Raw genomic sequence first — 14,879 nt, forward strand, 5'->3', positions numbered from 1 at the left:
TATTCGTGTTTCTAAAATGTCTGCATCCCAATGAAGCGAACAATTTGAAATCTACTGTATAGATTGGATGTAGAATAGCAAAGGAAGTGTTTTCACCTTGGAATGAAAGTGATAAAAACTGCACATCTATATAAATATATGCAGGACTATTAAGAAAATTACTCTATTAGTTTTTCTCACTATTAAGAAGTTTTTAATCTTAAATACTTATCTGCCAGTTCAATTGCAGCAATATACTGTGGAAACAAGAATAAAGCATCTGACACTTCAAACTTCAGTCGTTGTGCCATAAACACTGTTTTGAGTGCTATTGGAAATATTAGAAGTATGTTCAGAATAATTTGAGTTGCTGGAGCTTTCTGCAACCTTACCTTTATAGAGACTCCTTGCCATTCTTTTTCCAGACATTCCATATACCCTCTTAGTTAGAACTTCTCTCTTAGTGTAGTTTTTAAGTAGGTGTGTGTAGTTTTGCTCACTGTCCTCTGTGTTCCTTGACTCTTCTGGCACGTGTTCCCTATAATTTTCCAGTAGCATGTATGGTATTTTTCAGTAGCCATAGGAAAACGCTGTTGAAATGTGAATGGCTGTTGATGGTAGAGGGGCAAGTGCATGGATAGGCAGTAGAATAGTACGCTGGGTATGTGTGACAAGAGATTGGTGGCAGGGGGTACAGGAGTGGCTTCTTTGAGAAGCTGCTGTGTCCCACAGAGCCAGAACCAGCCAGCTCCAACTCTTTAGTTTAACTTCTTCATGAGTCTAAAAATGCTTCTTAAGTGTAAAGAGGGGCATGGAGAAAATTTGAATTGGTCGTGATGACTGAAATGGTCCTGAAATAATCTTTCTGGGTTTCGGGGATGCTGAAAAACAAGAGTTAGCATATGCTTAAACAAAAAAATTTTTCTTGTACGAGAATAGTATGGGGGAGCAATGACGTAGTGATCACTTACCTTGTATTCTTCCCTGTGCTTTGACATCTCAGACTTCTATATTGGAAGCAAGATTTGTTTGTCATCTCTTAACTGATCAGCTGTTAGGTTTGTATTTCCAGCAACTGTGGTGTTCCCCTTTTCTGTTGCTACTGTTTCCCCTAGAGAGTGATGTGAGAGGGCTCTCCTGTTTGGTAAGAGGTTGCCTTGAAGTATTCACTTGAGTGTGAGCTCGCTTGTGGGGCTTATGCTCTCAATTAAGGTTTTGCATGCACAGGAAGGTGTAAACCAAAAGCTAGTGAGTGGTCAAAGAAGTGTAGGATAGATTAAAGTGGGACATTGTCCTGTAGAGGTGTATGACCTGGATGCAGTAATCCAGTAAATCTTTCAGGGTTTCCTACGGAAACTTTCAATGATCTTGGGTCATGTGCCCACACAGAAGCCATATGCCTGAAGGCATTAACCTTTCAGTTAATAGCCCAGTAAGAGGAGAGTGGTGGATTGCAGGGAGTTTTTTCCGGGAAGCTGGAAGAGGTCAGTAGTCTCTCAAGATGTAATCCAGAGATGAATTTCTATATCAGTTGACAAAATTATTAGTGGCAAACCTACTACCATCTACTCTAATTTGCATAGATTAAATAGGCAGGTAGAAATGCAAAGAGAATGAAAACAGAACAATCATAGTGTTGCATGTAAAATCATATGTTCTGAACTGAACCTATTATTCCTGTATACTAGTAAAACTTGAGGTTGCATTTGAATATTTTTAAAGATTCATGCTTGAATGTACAGTCAGAAAGACAAATTTTTTTTTTATTATTTCGTTGAAAATAATGAGAACAGTGTAAAAATCCATTGTGTGCTTCCATTATTCATATTGTATTTTCTGATTAGTTATCTCCTCCCTTCTCATTTCTTCTTACAATTTTTTACTAATCAAAAGCATAAAATAGTTTTGGTATGGAGCATCCCTGAGTACATCAGACTTCTTGTTTTGAAATAGAGTAAGAGTGTGTATGTGGAAGAGATGGATGTAAGGTGGAAGTTTCTAAAGGATACTTTGGAAGTGGTAGAGCAATTAGGTAATCAATCAGTGTTTCTATTTCCTCCTTAACAGTAAAACTGGAAGGGGAAACATTTGAAGTAGTTTATTTTTTCCCACATGAAGATTAAGGAGTAAGCTGTGTAAGTTCTTTATAGTACTGGAATATGTAAGTTTGGTTCAAAATGGGTTCAAAACACCATTTGCAGGAACTTCTAGAAGACTAACCTCAAGAAAACAACCTGTGTTTCTAGAAGCCCGTAAGTTTTATGGTTGGAGGCAAATATATTGCATATTATGTTCCAGTACTGTTTTATGTAAATCTGATGTTTCCAATTCTTTGCATATGTCTACACTGTTATAACATGGGGGCATGAGAGAAAGATAGTAATTAGATTTTACTGTACAGTAGCAAGAACAGTATTACAGTACATGCATGCTTTATCAGGAATATAGACCAATGGATTTAGGATTGATTGTCTAAATGAGTAAAGTGCCCATGAGTTATGGTTAGTTTCAGTAAGGTTTCACTTCCTAACCTGAGGTTAATAAGACAGGTCTTGCTGACTGAAGCATTTTGTTTGCTGTATATCGTGCTGAAAGCAGTCCTCCTCAGTTTTAAATGCCTTAGGTTCTCTTTGACAACTTTTATAGTACGTTTACACTTCCATTACTGGTGGCTCAGCAAAGCAGAGGATCACAAGCACAGTTGTGTGCTTAGTAAATCTTTCATATTTGTTGAAAGATGCATGTAAGAGTTGGCACATATACATCCAAGTTTGTCGCACTTGAAGATCTCTAAAATATGCATGCAATTCGCTGGTTATATAAAAAATTGCTAGTTAAATATTAACATTATAAACTACTTTTTTTCTGTACCTCTTTGTAAGGCAATCCTTTCTTCAGGCAGTGTTTGGCATTTATTTTAAGTTAGACACAGAATCTTGGAGTGAGCTACTCAATGGCATTTCGCTGAGGTGAATGACTTGTACAGAAGTGCCATCACAAGCTTTTATGGAGTTGTTGCTAGGTTTGATGTCAGCTAGTTTTGTGTAGAGCTGTGCAGTATTCCTTCCCTCTGAATAAATATTAAGAGTAGTAACTCAATAAAGGTGCCTGACCTGCCTTGTTTTAGTTTCAGAAAAGTAAATTTGATATAGAAGCACAAGTTTAGTGCCTATGAATGAAGAGAGATCAAAGTCATGGTGTTCTCTTGTCACTGGTGCTTGCAATTAGCATGTCACTTTTAGTGTACTAGTATGTACTTTACTGTTGCTGAATTGCCTTTAAGGTACTTTTCTGAGCACCTATAAAGATAATGACTAGTCAGTTGGCTGTTTTCCCTTTCAAATAAGCAAAGCAGGACTCAGTAAAATAGGTAGGTGTGCCAGGCTATAACCCTGATAAAGTGGGGGTGTGAGTGAGCAGTGTTTACTAACCTCTGATCTCTTTGGCTTTTGCAGCTTCCATTTCTGCACATCTTCCTTTTCTTCTGGCTTTCCACTGCGTACCTTTGCTTGGCTTTGAGTGGGTTGGCAAAATACCCAAATTCCTCAAGGAGAAGTAAGCAGATAGGACAGATGATGGCTTCTCCATTTGTTATTGGTAGCTAAGGCATATTTCCCAAACCTGTCTGCTCTAACCAGTTCATGGCAGATTGTTCATACATCCTGTTAGCTTTCCTGCATCCAAAAGACTGAACGGAAACCACAGATGTTCAGCAGCAGCAGCTCTGAATTAGTATTTCAGTGTTCCTCTGGTGAGTGTACTTTGCTGTAGTTGCTGGTGGTCTGAAATGAGTATTTAAACAGTGAGGCTTGAGTGTCCAGTAGAGTAACAAAGGAGAACATCAAGTGCTGCTCTTTTCCTTTAGTATATGAACACTTGACTGCCCTGGAATAGACTTATTTTTTAGCATCTGGCAGAGGGGAAAAAAGACAACTTTATAAGGTATTTGTTCAGATAAGCTGAAATATATTGTGCTTCAAGATTTCAGTGGTGACAGTGTGCCTTCCGGCTTTATCATTGGGATGTACCAAACCATGGTGTGGCAGTACTAACTGGTGGCTCCCAACTCATTTTGGCAAACAGGAATTGTGAATTCAACATTGGTTGCCTTTGTGTAGACAAGCATTTGTAATCTCTAGGAAGTAGGATCTGGAATCCGGAGGACACACTTGACAAGACCAGCCTGAACCTGGTAAAGGTCAGTGTTAGTTGTCATCTTAAGCAAAGGAGTATTTCCTATTGGTTGTAAAATCTGATCTCAAAAAAAAGTAAATGTGATTTAAATAAAAGTTCTGTCAATTTTTTTTTTTTGAGGAGGGTGAGAACTTAGTAATAATGGTAGGTGTTTCTCTCCAGTTTCATAAAGTTCTTTCTACAAGCAAATAAAAACTAAAACAAAATCAAACACAACTCCCTAAGCCTTCCCAGCAAAAAAGCCAGTCAAAGTTGAACAAAAATTCTACAAAACCAACGAAGAATACCAAAACCAAACTTCGGGTTTAAGTAAGACTAATTCAAATATTCTTTCAATCACACGCAACATAAGTGTTATGTGTGACTGAAACACAAACAATGTAGCAGGTGCTACATAAAGCTTACAGTATTTTTAGAACTTAGTTTAGGATTGTGCTGGCCCTTTGGGATGTGTATGTATATATATAATTTTATAAACTTGGCAGCACAAGCTGCACATTAAAGCCTTGTGTAAAGGTCAGGTGTATTGAATATGATACTATTTAAACTTATATTTTATCCACAAAATGTTAAAAATAAGTGTTGTAGCATGAAGTATGCTATACTCTTACTCAGTGTCTGCTGAATAATTTCACAGGGACAGTAATCTACTAGGGTATAATAACATTTTTCACTCATGCAAATGATGCCTTCCTAGAACTTCAAAGCTTTAAAGCATACTTCTTTTCATTTTCTGGATTTAAAATAATTTCCTGAAGTAATAATGTAGGAAAAATAAGTTTACAGTGTCTGTATTCAGTAAGGAATGAGAAACAGAAATTTGCTAATGCTGTGCTGAACTTACAACCCTTGAAAGCAAAAGGCTTTTATTTAACATGTTCTTCTTCTTGCATGTTCAGTGTACCTGATGTTCTGTTGTGCCATAGTGGGTATGTAGGTCTCAAACAGTTTAACTGGGACAAATCCTAACTTACTTAGTGGATACAAGTTTAATAATAAATTCAGATACCTGGTAATTGGGTTATAAAGCTATTCTTCATAGTTTTGTATTAGCGTGAAATACATATTTTTATACCAGTGATGGTGAAAACTATTTTTAAAATAACTTTAAAAAATGTCACTGGAAAAAGGATTAAATAATTTCAGAAAATAAATATGCTGCCTTCTCTTGCTTCTCATAAAATATCATTTTCTACCCTTTTGAGTGTAGCTTTTGAGTCACCTTGCCCCCATTATTATTAATGTCCCCATCATCTTTAAGACTGTGGAGATCTTGTTACAGTGACTGACAAGAATGGGTTAAATATTTCATTAATGTGGAGGTAGCTGTTTCAACAAAGCCCTGTGAATACTGATCCATTTTTTTAACCATCTGAGGGACACCCTGGCTCCTTCACATGGCTGTTAAAAGGTATCTAGACAGCCTCATTATGGCATCATCTGCCTCCTTCAGCACCACTGGATGCATGTCTCATGGACTCATGGGCTTGTCTGGCTTTTACATAATCATGGTAAGATCTTCGGTGGCTGGATGGTGACTCTCGACCCTGAATTGTACAACTAAGCATGAAGACCTGGGAGGCTGAAAAGATCTTTCTACTTGCTGACCTTCTTTAACACATTCGCATTTTGTTCTTATGCTTCTCCAGCTGCACCTTATGATGAGTTAAAGGAGAAGGGTCAACATATGGTTTAATTTATTGAAACCTTCAATTCACTAACTTCTACTCTGAAGTTTATTTATTGAGCTCTCATTTAAGGTACAGATTTGGAGGCATTCCTGTCTCTTAAAACACGTACTGTTGAGGTATTGCTGTCTTGTTTTGGTTTTTCTTTTGAGATGCAAATATGAGGACTTTCTGTTACATTCATATATAAGATCTGGGTTTTTATAATTGCCAGATGTCCCTTTGTGATGGAATTTTACTGTGCTTTTGGACTGCAATTGAAAAATCTGGTTTGAATTTCAAACCTGGGTAATTGTTGGGTCCAGCTTTTGGGATTTTTAAAAAAAACAATAAAACTTAGTCTTCAGGAATGCAATTCCAAACCTTATTTCACATTTTTGAAACTGAAATATTGGTACTAGTTCCATAACAATGCAGTTTCAGTGTTGTATGAAGAGACAGTTCAGGTTTCTGTTTCTGAAAGTGGAGGGGGCAGTATTCATTAGAGGAAAAAGATGCATATAGGAAACATCTCACCCCCTAATTATTTCATGCTCTTTAAGAAAGCAGGGCAGTTATACACATTTAGCAATGATCTATACTTGTCATGTAAACCAAGCAGCCTTTTTATTCCAGGAGTGTAAAGTGCTTAAGTATCCTGCTCTTAGACATGGAACAGTTGCAGATGGGAGGCCGTAAGCGTAACATGTTGTTCCTCAGTCAATACACTGCAAAGCTGGGAATGGGAAGTAAGGGTCCAGATCTTTTCTGGTGAAGGATGTGAAAATATATGTCTAAACAGTCCTTTGAAAGACTAGCCCTTCATGCAAATAGTTTTAGGTATGGTAGCAAGTTTCTATGTGAGCAGTTAAGAGTGTGTGCATGCAGTACTTGTGTGCATATATACCATGTTTTGCTTAACCTCTGTTTCTGAACAAATAGAAGTAATGTGGGTGATCCGCAAATGAGTACTGGCAGTGGATGTACTTAAAGTGGTTGCATTAGCTGTCTCCTCTAGTATATATTATGAGGAATTTGCTTAAGACCTTTTGTAGCTGAAGTTTGAATCATGTTGTTAACCAATTCTGAGAACATTGTTTAATATTTCAGAACTTTAGAATGAAGCTGGAACAAAATCTTTATTTATTGTTCCCAAAAATCCATCTTTTCCCTTAATGGGATAAGTGAATATAAAGGAGGAACAGAGCAGTGGTATGAGTATTCAGAGGATGAACTGAATGCCAGCATATTCATGTAAGTTGATAATGGCCTTCTAATGATGCTAAATTTGGTTGCAGTTTGCAGTACAGTTTCTTGTAAAGCTTGTTGCTTTAACATTGGGTAAACTAACTCTCCTCAGTACAAATTCTTGTACAGTGTAGTATTTTTTTCCCATTTATAATTGTCCTGGGTATGTGTGAAAAGGCTCCTTAATCTACCTGCTTAGGCTTCCTGAGTTTACTAAAAATTTTTCTTAAATGCAGTATTTACTATATTTTAGCTGAGCAGTGCAGCTTTGTCACAATAATGCAATCACTAAGGTCTAAATATTTTTGTTAGATATTAATTTTTTTAGCTTCTTTTGCTGAGTGCAGATATTGGGGTGGGACCTAAAAGTTTAGAGTTCTGGGTTTGGAGCAACACTGAAGACCTCCTGACAAAGTAGATCCAGGAATACATCCAGGAAATTGGTCTTCCTGGGTTATTTGTCAGCTAACTAAGCATGTACATAGAAATTAAACCTTTAAACCTGAAGTGGTACAGATTATGCCATATTGTAGAAGGCTGCTACTTCAGAGGCACTCTGTGCAGTCTGAGCTTTATTGGCCCCCAAAGCAGACTTTTACAGCTAGCAAGGATGTGTATGTGTGTGAAACACTTCCTTTTAAGTTAAATTTAACCTTGGATATTTGTAGCTCTCTAATTTCAGTCTGCCGGTTTTCTATTTGTGGTAACAAGCAGCTGTCAAGGTTCATAATTATAATTGTCATACTAATGTACATATTCATATTACAACTCAGATGTCTAAAGGGAAAAAATAGTTCCCTGCTTCAGTTGATGTATTGCTCCCATGCTGACTGCACTCAAAACAAGCCTTGCGTAGTCTGCCATTACTCAAAATGTAATCTTCAAAGGAAGTTTTTAGGAAGTTTGAGGCTGACTGTTTTGACCTTGATAATTTATTTCAAAACAATTGCCAAGGTGGTGCCCTTTACCAATCATTTGCCGGGAATTTGTCAGCTGTGTTTATAGCTGTTTTCTCAGGTTGTAGCCCTGCATGTGCTGTGAGTGCAGTTAAATCACTGAGCAGTTTCCAGTAGCAGGGCGCCCATGCCACGCAGCTGGTATGGGACTAACCCATATAACTTTGTTTGAAGTTCAACCAAACTTTTGAAACGCTTATGTTGTCTGTTCTGTGTACCCCTTCAAAACTGTAACCATGTTAAAACAAAAAACAACTACAAACCCACAAAACCTTTGCAAAACTTCCAAGGCTTATAAATTATTTACTTCTGTTTTAATGAATGCTTTTCTTTTCCCTTGTTTCATTAAACAGCAATTGGTTTGCTCTGTATTTTTTCAACTTAAGTCAAGAGACCGAACATTTGCTTTAATTTAACCTATCTCTATTAAATAACCTGTTTCTCCTTCTCCTTATCAGTCTCCCTGCCTGTCATTACTGGGAGTATTTCTAATAATGAAGTATTATTTTGCATTAAAATTACATGCCTTTTATAAAATGTACCAATATTCTATTTTGAAACTTCTTAAAGCTTTGTTGAAAACAAACGGCATTTAATGATTCAAGCATAACTAAATGGATTACTTCTCATCTGGCAGTTTCCATCAGCATCATGAAATCAGAAATTTCTGATGTGTCAGACTTAATATGTGTTTACTAGAGGCATACTGGTATGCTGTGTATAGCACTGATTATTTCTTTTATGGAGCTTTCAACCTCTGAAGTGCTCTACACTACTGAAATTTCTATGTATAGGAGTTTTCATTGGAGGCTACTTTACTAGTTTTCACTTCTGAAAATATACATGCAAAAAAAAAAAAAAACCCCAAAAATGGAACCAGCTTGGATACCAAAGCATTTGAAAGGAATGAAAGGCCACACATGTACTACTATTCAGATGGTGCAGCCTTTTCCTTAAGCACTGCTTTCACCCATATGCCATTACTAGTATTCAGGATATACTTACAGTCCTAATGAAATTATTCATCACATCTGAGAAGTGGAGCTTAGTCAGGGCAACTACACATTATTTTACATGGAAGGAAAATAAGAGATGGTAGTGAATAAATGCCTTTAAATTTAAATATTTAAGCCTGGCAGTGCATGTTGAAATGGGGCTATACTTGGTCTGGGAGCAAAAGGAGCTGCCTTTGCAAAAGAAACTAACTGGTGGTGGGGAGAATTGAATCTGAAAGGTGAGCATGCTCTTATCAACTGAGATGTAGTTCTGCAATCTGGATCTTGTTTGTGATCTTACATCTCTTTTGCCCTACTGTGAATTGGACCTTTTGTCTAGTGATAGGTAACATTCATTTTCATGACTGATACTAAAACTCCTCCCCTTTAGTGGGTTGCAGACAAAGGTGGGCTTGAAATCTATTTCAGTAGCTTATCATGCTTAAGGTCATTGGAAATCAAAATATGTGCCTTGTGTTCAGTGCATCCTGAAATTTATTTGGAAGCTAGCTGTGGCCAACCAAGCAGGTAGATGCATCTTTTCATTCATAGGATTTCACTGGTTTGCAAAGCTTATATCTAAGGTAATAGGAGGATGAAGTCTCTTAAGATGAAACTTCAGGTGTGTATAACTGTACCAATCAAATAGTACTGGAGGAACAGGTATCCCCTGAATGGTTCTCCCACTGCCACCTTTCCTTTTCCCTTTCAAAGATTTAAAGAATCTACTGAAGGATGTTCTGCACTCTTGCCAAGCACTTCTTGCTCAAAGCAGGTCCTTAAAGAAGGAATAATACATAAATCCCTGATTTAATAGAGATTATAATTTTCTCTCTTCATTATGTAAACTAACATTACTGCCAATCAAAAAAGTATTATGTGGGTAAGTTATGCAGACATAATAAATGGAACAGGAACCCGTAATCTGATGCATGTGAGAACAAGCTACTAGTCTTTAGAAATGTTGGTTTGAGTACGCCTTGCCGCTCTTTTCAGTTTTACTCTTTTCCTGAGATGGGATACTAAGAAGAGAAGTAAACAAAGTCCTAATTTTTATTTTCTTCTCTATTGGAGGAGGCTAACTAGAAATGTAGTGGAAAGTTAAACTTTCCTTTTTTGCATTGAGTTAAATGGAATGATAAAATCAGACCTGATGAAAGATAACTTGTTTTGTAATGGTTTTGCAGTGTGCATGAGGAAATTGCAGCATGCAATTTGGTTGACTTTGGAATACTGAAAACTCAAAATGTACATGTTTGTGTGTGGCATGAATGACAGGAGTTGGTAACTTCTTGCTCCCTAGGAAAAAGTTAAAAAAATTTGGAAGTTCCATGTGCAGGTTGACTGCTGCTTATTTAAAAAGGAAAAAACCAGTAGGAGTATGAATTTTTTTTTTTTTATTACTGGTTATTTTGCAATCAAGTTTATTCCCCTGGTACCTGCTGATATAAACTTCAGCTGTCAGATGGAAAATAGATAGCTTAAGTAGTCATTGCTCAGCTAGGTTGTTCCATCAGTGTGTAGTACTTCTGTTTAAATAGAATTTACAGAATATCTGCACACTTGAATGTATCGTCAGTTAATTTCTTCAGTTCTCAGAGAGTAAAGTAACAAACACCCATCAAATCACACCAGCAGAGGCTTTATCCAACTTCATAATCTGGTCAGTCTAGCAGTGAAGACAGCCCTTGTAGTACCTAATGCTGAGTAAAACTACTTGATGTTGATCCTGAGCTTGGGAAAAAGTTACATTATACCCCTGTTTCTTGCATTGTCTGCAGCATTTGTTTCAAAGGCTGGTGGCTAGGAAGGTGGTTAGAAAAGATACCTATCTCTTCTTAGAACCTGTTAGGTTGGGTTTATGTCAGTAGGGTAAGCAGGGAAATTTAATTGTGTGCGATAGGCTGTAAAAGGAAAAATGTGGTAAGTCTGCAAAAACGTGGTCATGGTATTACATCATGTGTACTAAATGTCAGCATTGGCAGTTTCCTCACTATCTGCCACTGCTTAAAGCAGAGCTGAGTGGATCCACCCTTCATCCCAGATATGATTAGAGAATTGCGCAAGATACTTGCTATTAAATGTTAGGTCTCGTGTTGAAAAACCTGTCAATAAAATTTTCCAGATGAGGATTACTGATTTGGAAAGACTGGCAGCATTTTCCTATGTGTAAGTGTATGGCTTTGTACTGAAGTGTGAGTATGATTACTAGCAGAGAAGGAAGAAAGTGGAGAAATTGGGAATGCTGTCTTTTGAAAGTGAGGTTCTGAGTAGTTCCTGGTATTGTTCAGTGGGTGAAGTGCTTGTGTATTTATTTAAACTTTTCTTCGCAATAATAACAAAAGTGCTTAATTTCGGAGTCCTCAAACCTCTTAGCCCACACTGATCGTGCGAGTTGTAGCAGTAATACAGAGAAAATTGACTTTAAAGAATGTGGTGCTTAAGCATAGAACTAGGACTTTAGTAAGCCATGGCACTGAAATACTAGGACTATTTCACTGACTTTTCATGTGGCTTGCTTGTCACAGGCGTTGGCTTACTCAACACAGGCATGCTGAGCTGCAGCACTCTGGCATTTATTCCCCTCCAGATCATGGAATGGGTAACACAAATGTCAGTGGAAGCTTTGAGTCAGTCTAGGAGAATCCAGGGAACTTGAAGATGGAAAGGACTTTCTGGCTAATCCAGTTGGGTGTATTTATTTGCTTTGATATGGGAGTGTGCATAATGTTTTGCTGAGATGCCTCTTTTTCTCCAAGGGGTCATTCCATAATTCTGTAGTTACTTTGGGAAGATTTCCTTATCATTCAGCCTCTGCCAGGTTTTTTGTGGCACCACAGGATCCCTTTCTTGTGGCTTATCACTGTCATTTACTTCAATTTCTCACCATTTAATGTTCCACTGTACCATATGTGTTTAGCTGTTCTCTAGTCTTGTGTTTCCCAAGGCTATTAATTTCCCTGTCAGATTCCTGCACTTGTCTTACAGTTTCTGCACATTCAGGTGTTCATACTAAGACATTAAATGAAGACAAGACATCAAGCTTGTTTACTGAATTCCAGTGTGCAGTAATTCACTTAAGAAATCATTCACTCTACAAAATACTACCAAGCAGAACTTACTTCTTAAAACACGCTCTTTCTTGTAAGTCACAGTCCAAGAAAAAGGATCCTTTTGTGTGCTGTGTTCCATTTTTCTACTATGTGAAGAAACATGACCTTTCAGCTCTGCTCCCTAGGCTAAGCTGGCCTTGTGCATTGAAAGTAATAGAAGGTTCTCAGTGTCAAGTCCTGCAAGGCAATCTCTCTTAGTCTTGCTTATCTGGGCTTAGAAATCTTGGCTAAAATAACAAAGTGGTTGAGCTGATATGCTTTTTGTAGGGATTGTTTGTACTTCGATTATTTTTCCAGGTATTTTTTACAAATGCAGACTTACAGTAATAAACCATAGTGATAAATTGTAGTCAATCTTATGGCAAGCTTTTTAAAAACTGTTGTCTTTACTTTTGTCTTTTTTGGAAACCATGTGAAATTAATGGCAAAACTAATTTCAAGAAAGCTAAACAGCCCTTAAATTACCTTGTTTTAAGACCTTTTTGTGATGTCCAGCTCTACTGTGTACACTGGAAACTAGGAGTATACTTTAGACCTCAATTGAGACCTGAAGCTGGTTTTATGTTACTACTTAAGGCATTCTTCTAACTTGGGAATAGTATATTGTCCAAATGGAAGTAATTAAAGGTTATGCTTTTTTCCTGTTAAAATGAAGCCCTGCTCCTGACATAGGAGGAGGTCTGTGAGGTAGGTATTGATGGACAGAAAGACATGGACCTTGAAAAGCTGGTTTTTTAATGTCAGAATTGGCCATTTTGGAAACAATCAGATCAAGATTTTGCACTTACCAGCTCTATTTCATGATACTTCAGTTTCACTGAATGTTCTAATACTATTTTGAAAAGGAAGTTTTGGAATCTGATGTGTGAATTCCTATTGGGACAATGTAGCCTTTCTTTCACTGGTGAAAGCTAGGGATTTGGAGAGTTGTCTGTACCATTTTACCGGCGGCTCATGGCACACCAGGACTTGCAGTAGGATCACAAAGAAGCCTGGGCTGTACAAGTGTTTGGCTGGTCCGATAGACATGACATTCTCCTGGCTTTGGGAAGACATTATTTACATGCTGATGAATTGTTGGGAAACTTTTTCATTGTCAATCTTAGTGTTTTGAAAGGATTATAAGATTTTTTTTTTTTTAATGGCTGTTTTTAAAAGAGGTCTAGAGACAGCAGTATTGCCAAAGAAATTTCACTGGGATCGCACAATGTGCAGGTTGGATCAGTACTTTATCCCAGTTGTATTTCCAGCAATACTTCAGGTGCTAAGCACAATATTTTCAGTCATGTACACCATGACTGTAAGCATGTACTTACTTATGCCTGATAAGCATGCATTCAAAATTCATAATCTTCAACCTGAAACAAGGCATTCTTAAAGTTATCTTAGGCCAATACTTCCCTGAAACAAAAAAGACCAGTAGTCAACAATGCTTTTAAAAGGGTAAAGGAATTCCAAAATAAACTTAAAGAATGGTATTTTTTCCTTTTATCACTTACTTGTCTTCTAAACTCCTTCAGTTGGCAATGGGTTGCTTTCAATAATTGTGGGAAATGTCATCTTATGGCCAACAGGAACAGCTCTAGAGCTATTGGATAAAATATTGTCATTGGAGCCAGGAATTCCTTATTCTGCATCTTCTATAGAACAGCATACTTTGCGTTCTGAGATAACATGTTTGAAGGGCAGGGCTCTTCAAGACGCTTGTTGATTTGTTTTCCTAGTGGACTTCTGCCCAGAAATGTTAAGTGTTAGAGTACAAGAGTGGAAAAGGAATGTCTAGCTACAGTGTAATCTTAATGGTTTTGAACTTTAAACATCTGAAGATAGTACATTGTCAATGAAGTTCTTCTTTTTAAGAAGTTAATTGGAAAATATCAGTTGGTGAAACTGATTCTTATTTCAGAATGCTTATTTAGTACCTCTGAAACCAAAAGCTATTGCTAGTGTTTTAAATCAACCATAAACCAAAATCTCTAAAACCTCTGGAATAAACCTATGTAGGCTTTTTCTGATGCAGTTTCTAAATGTTATATGTGCAAATTATTTCAGGAAGTTTTGCAGTTTCACTTGTGCACGAGACTGTTTCATTGCCTTGTTTGTGGCATTTGAGTACGGTGTGTTTAACCTCATCTTGCTGTACGTCAGAGCTGCCTTGATTACTCCTAGTCCAAAGAGGAGAAATATATTTGACCAGGAATTTCCCTGGCCTCGGGGTCTCTGCCTGGCAGAGGCAGCAAAACAAGGAACCTGCTGGATATGGTAAAGGTCAGTCTGGTGAGCTATGAAACTTTATTAAGCTGGCCTCGTTTGTGTATGCCACACTGCTGAGGGAGGAGTGTTCTGTTTGTGTAGTTAAATTGCATGGAGACCTGGCTGGTGGCCTGTGAAGTAGCACTGTTACAAGGCTCTGTGCACAAAATGGAAAAAAGGAATTCTTTCATCTCCCTGCTTAAGACTAAATTAGAAGTATCTTTCCATTTTGCCTTCTCTTCTGGAAGAGGTGGGTGGCATTTATTTTATAGCTGTGGCTCCTCACAAAACCAGCTGTGAAGGGGAGGACCTAGCCAAAGGAATCCTGGACTGTCAGTGTCAACTGTCAAGTCCCTTCAGCCTGGACCTGATAGAAGCCTTTGGGAATTGAAGACAGTGTTGACACTTTAAATGAGACCACCAAGTATGAATACCTTTTAAAAATATTAAATGAGGTGTTATCTTTTGTAGTTG

At 37.5% G+C, this 14,879-nt stretch overlaps 1 protein-coding gene across 1 annotated transcript in view; it reads left to right on the forward strand.

Moving 5' to 3' along the window:
* PLPP1 (phospholipid phosphatase 1) overlaps nucleotides 1-14,879 on the forward strand; it is a 61,715-nt gene that overhangs the window by 31,555 nt on the left and 15,281 nt on the right. The window lies entirely within an intron of this gene.

This window comes from Corvus brachyrhynchos, unplaced genomic scaffold, assembly GCF_000691975.1.
Source record: "Corvus brachyrhynchos isolate BGI_N302 unplaced genomic scaffold, ASM69197v1 scaffold310, whole genome shotgun sequence".
NCBI classification, from domain to species: Eukaryota; Metazoa; Chordata; class Aves; order Passeriformes; family Corvidae; genus Corvus; species Corvus brachyrhynchos.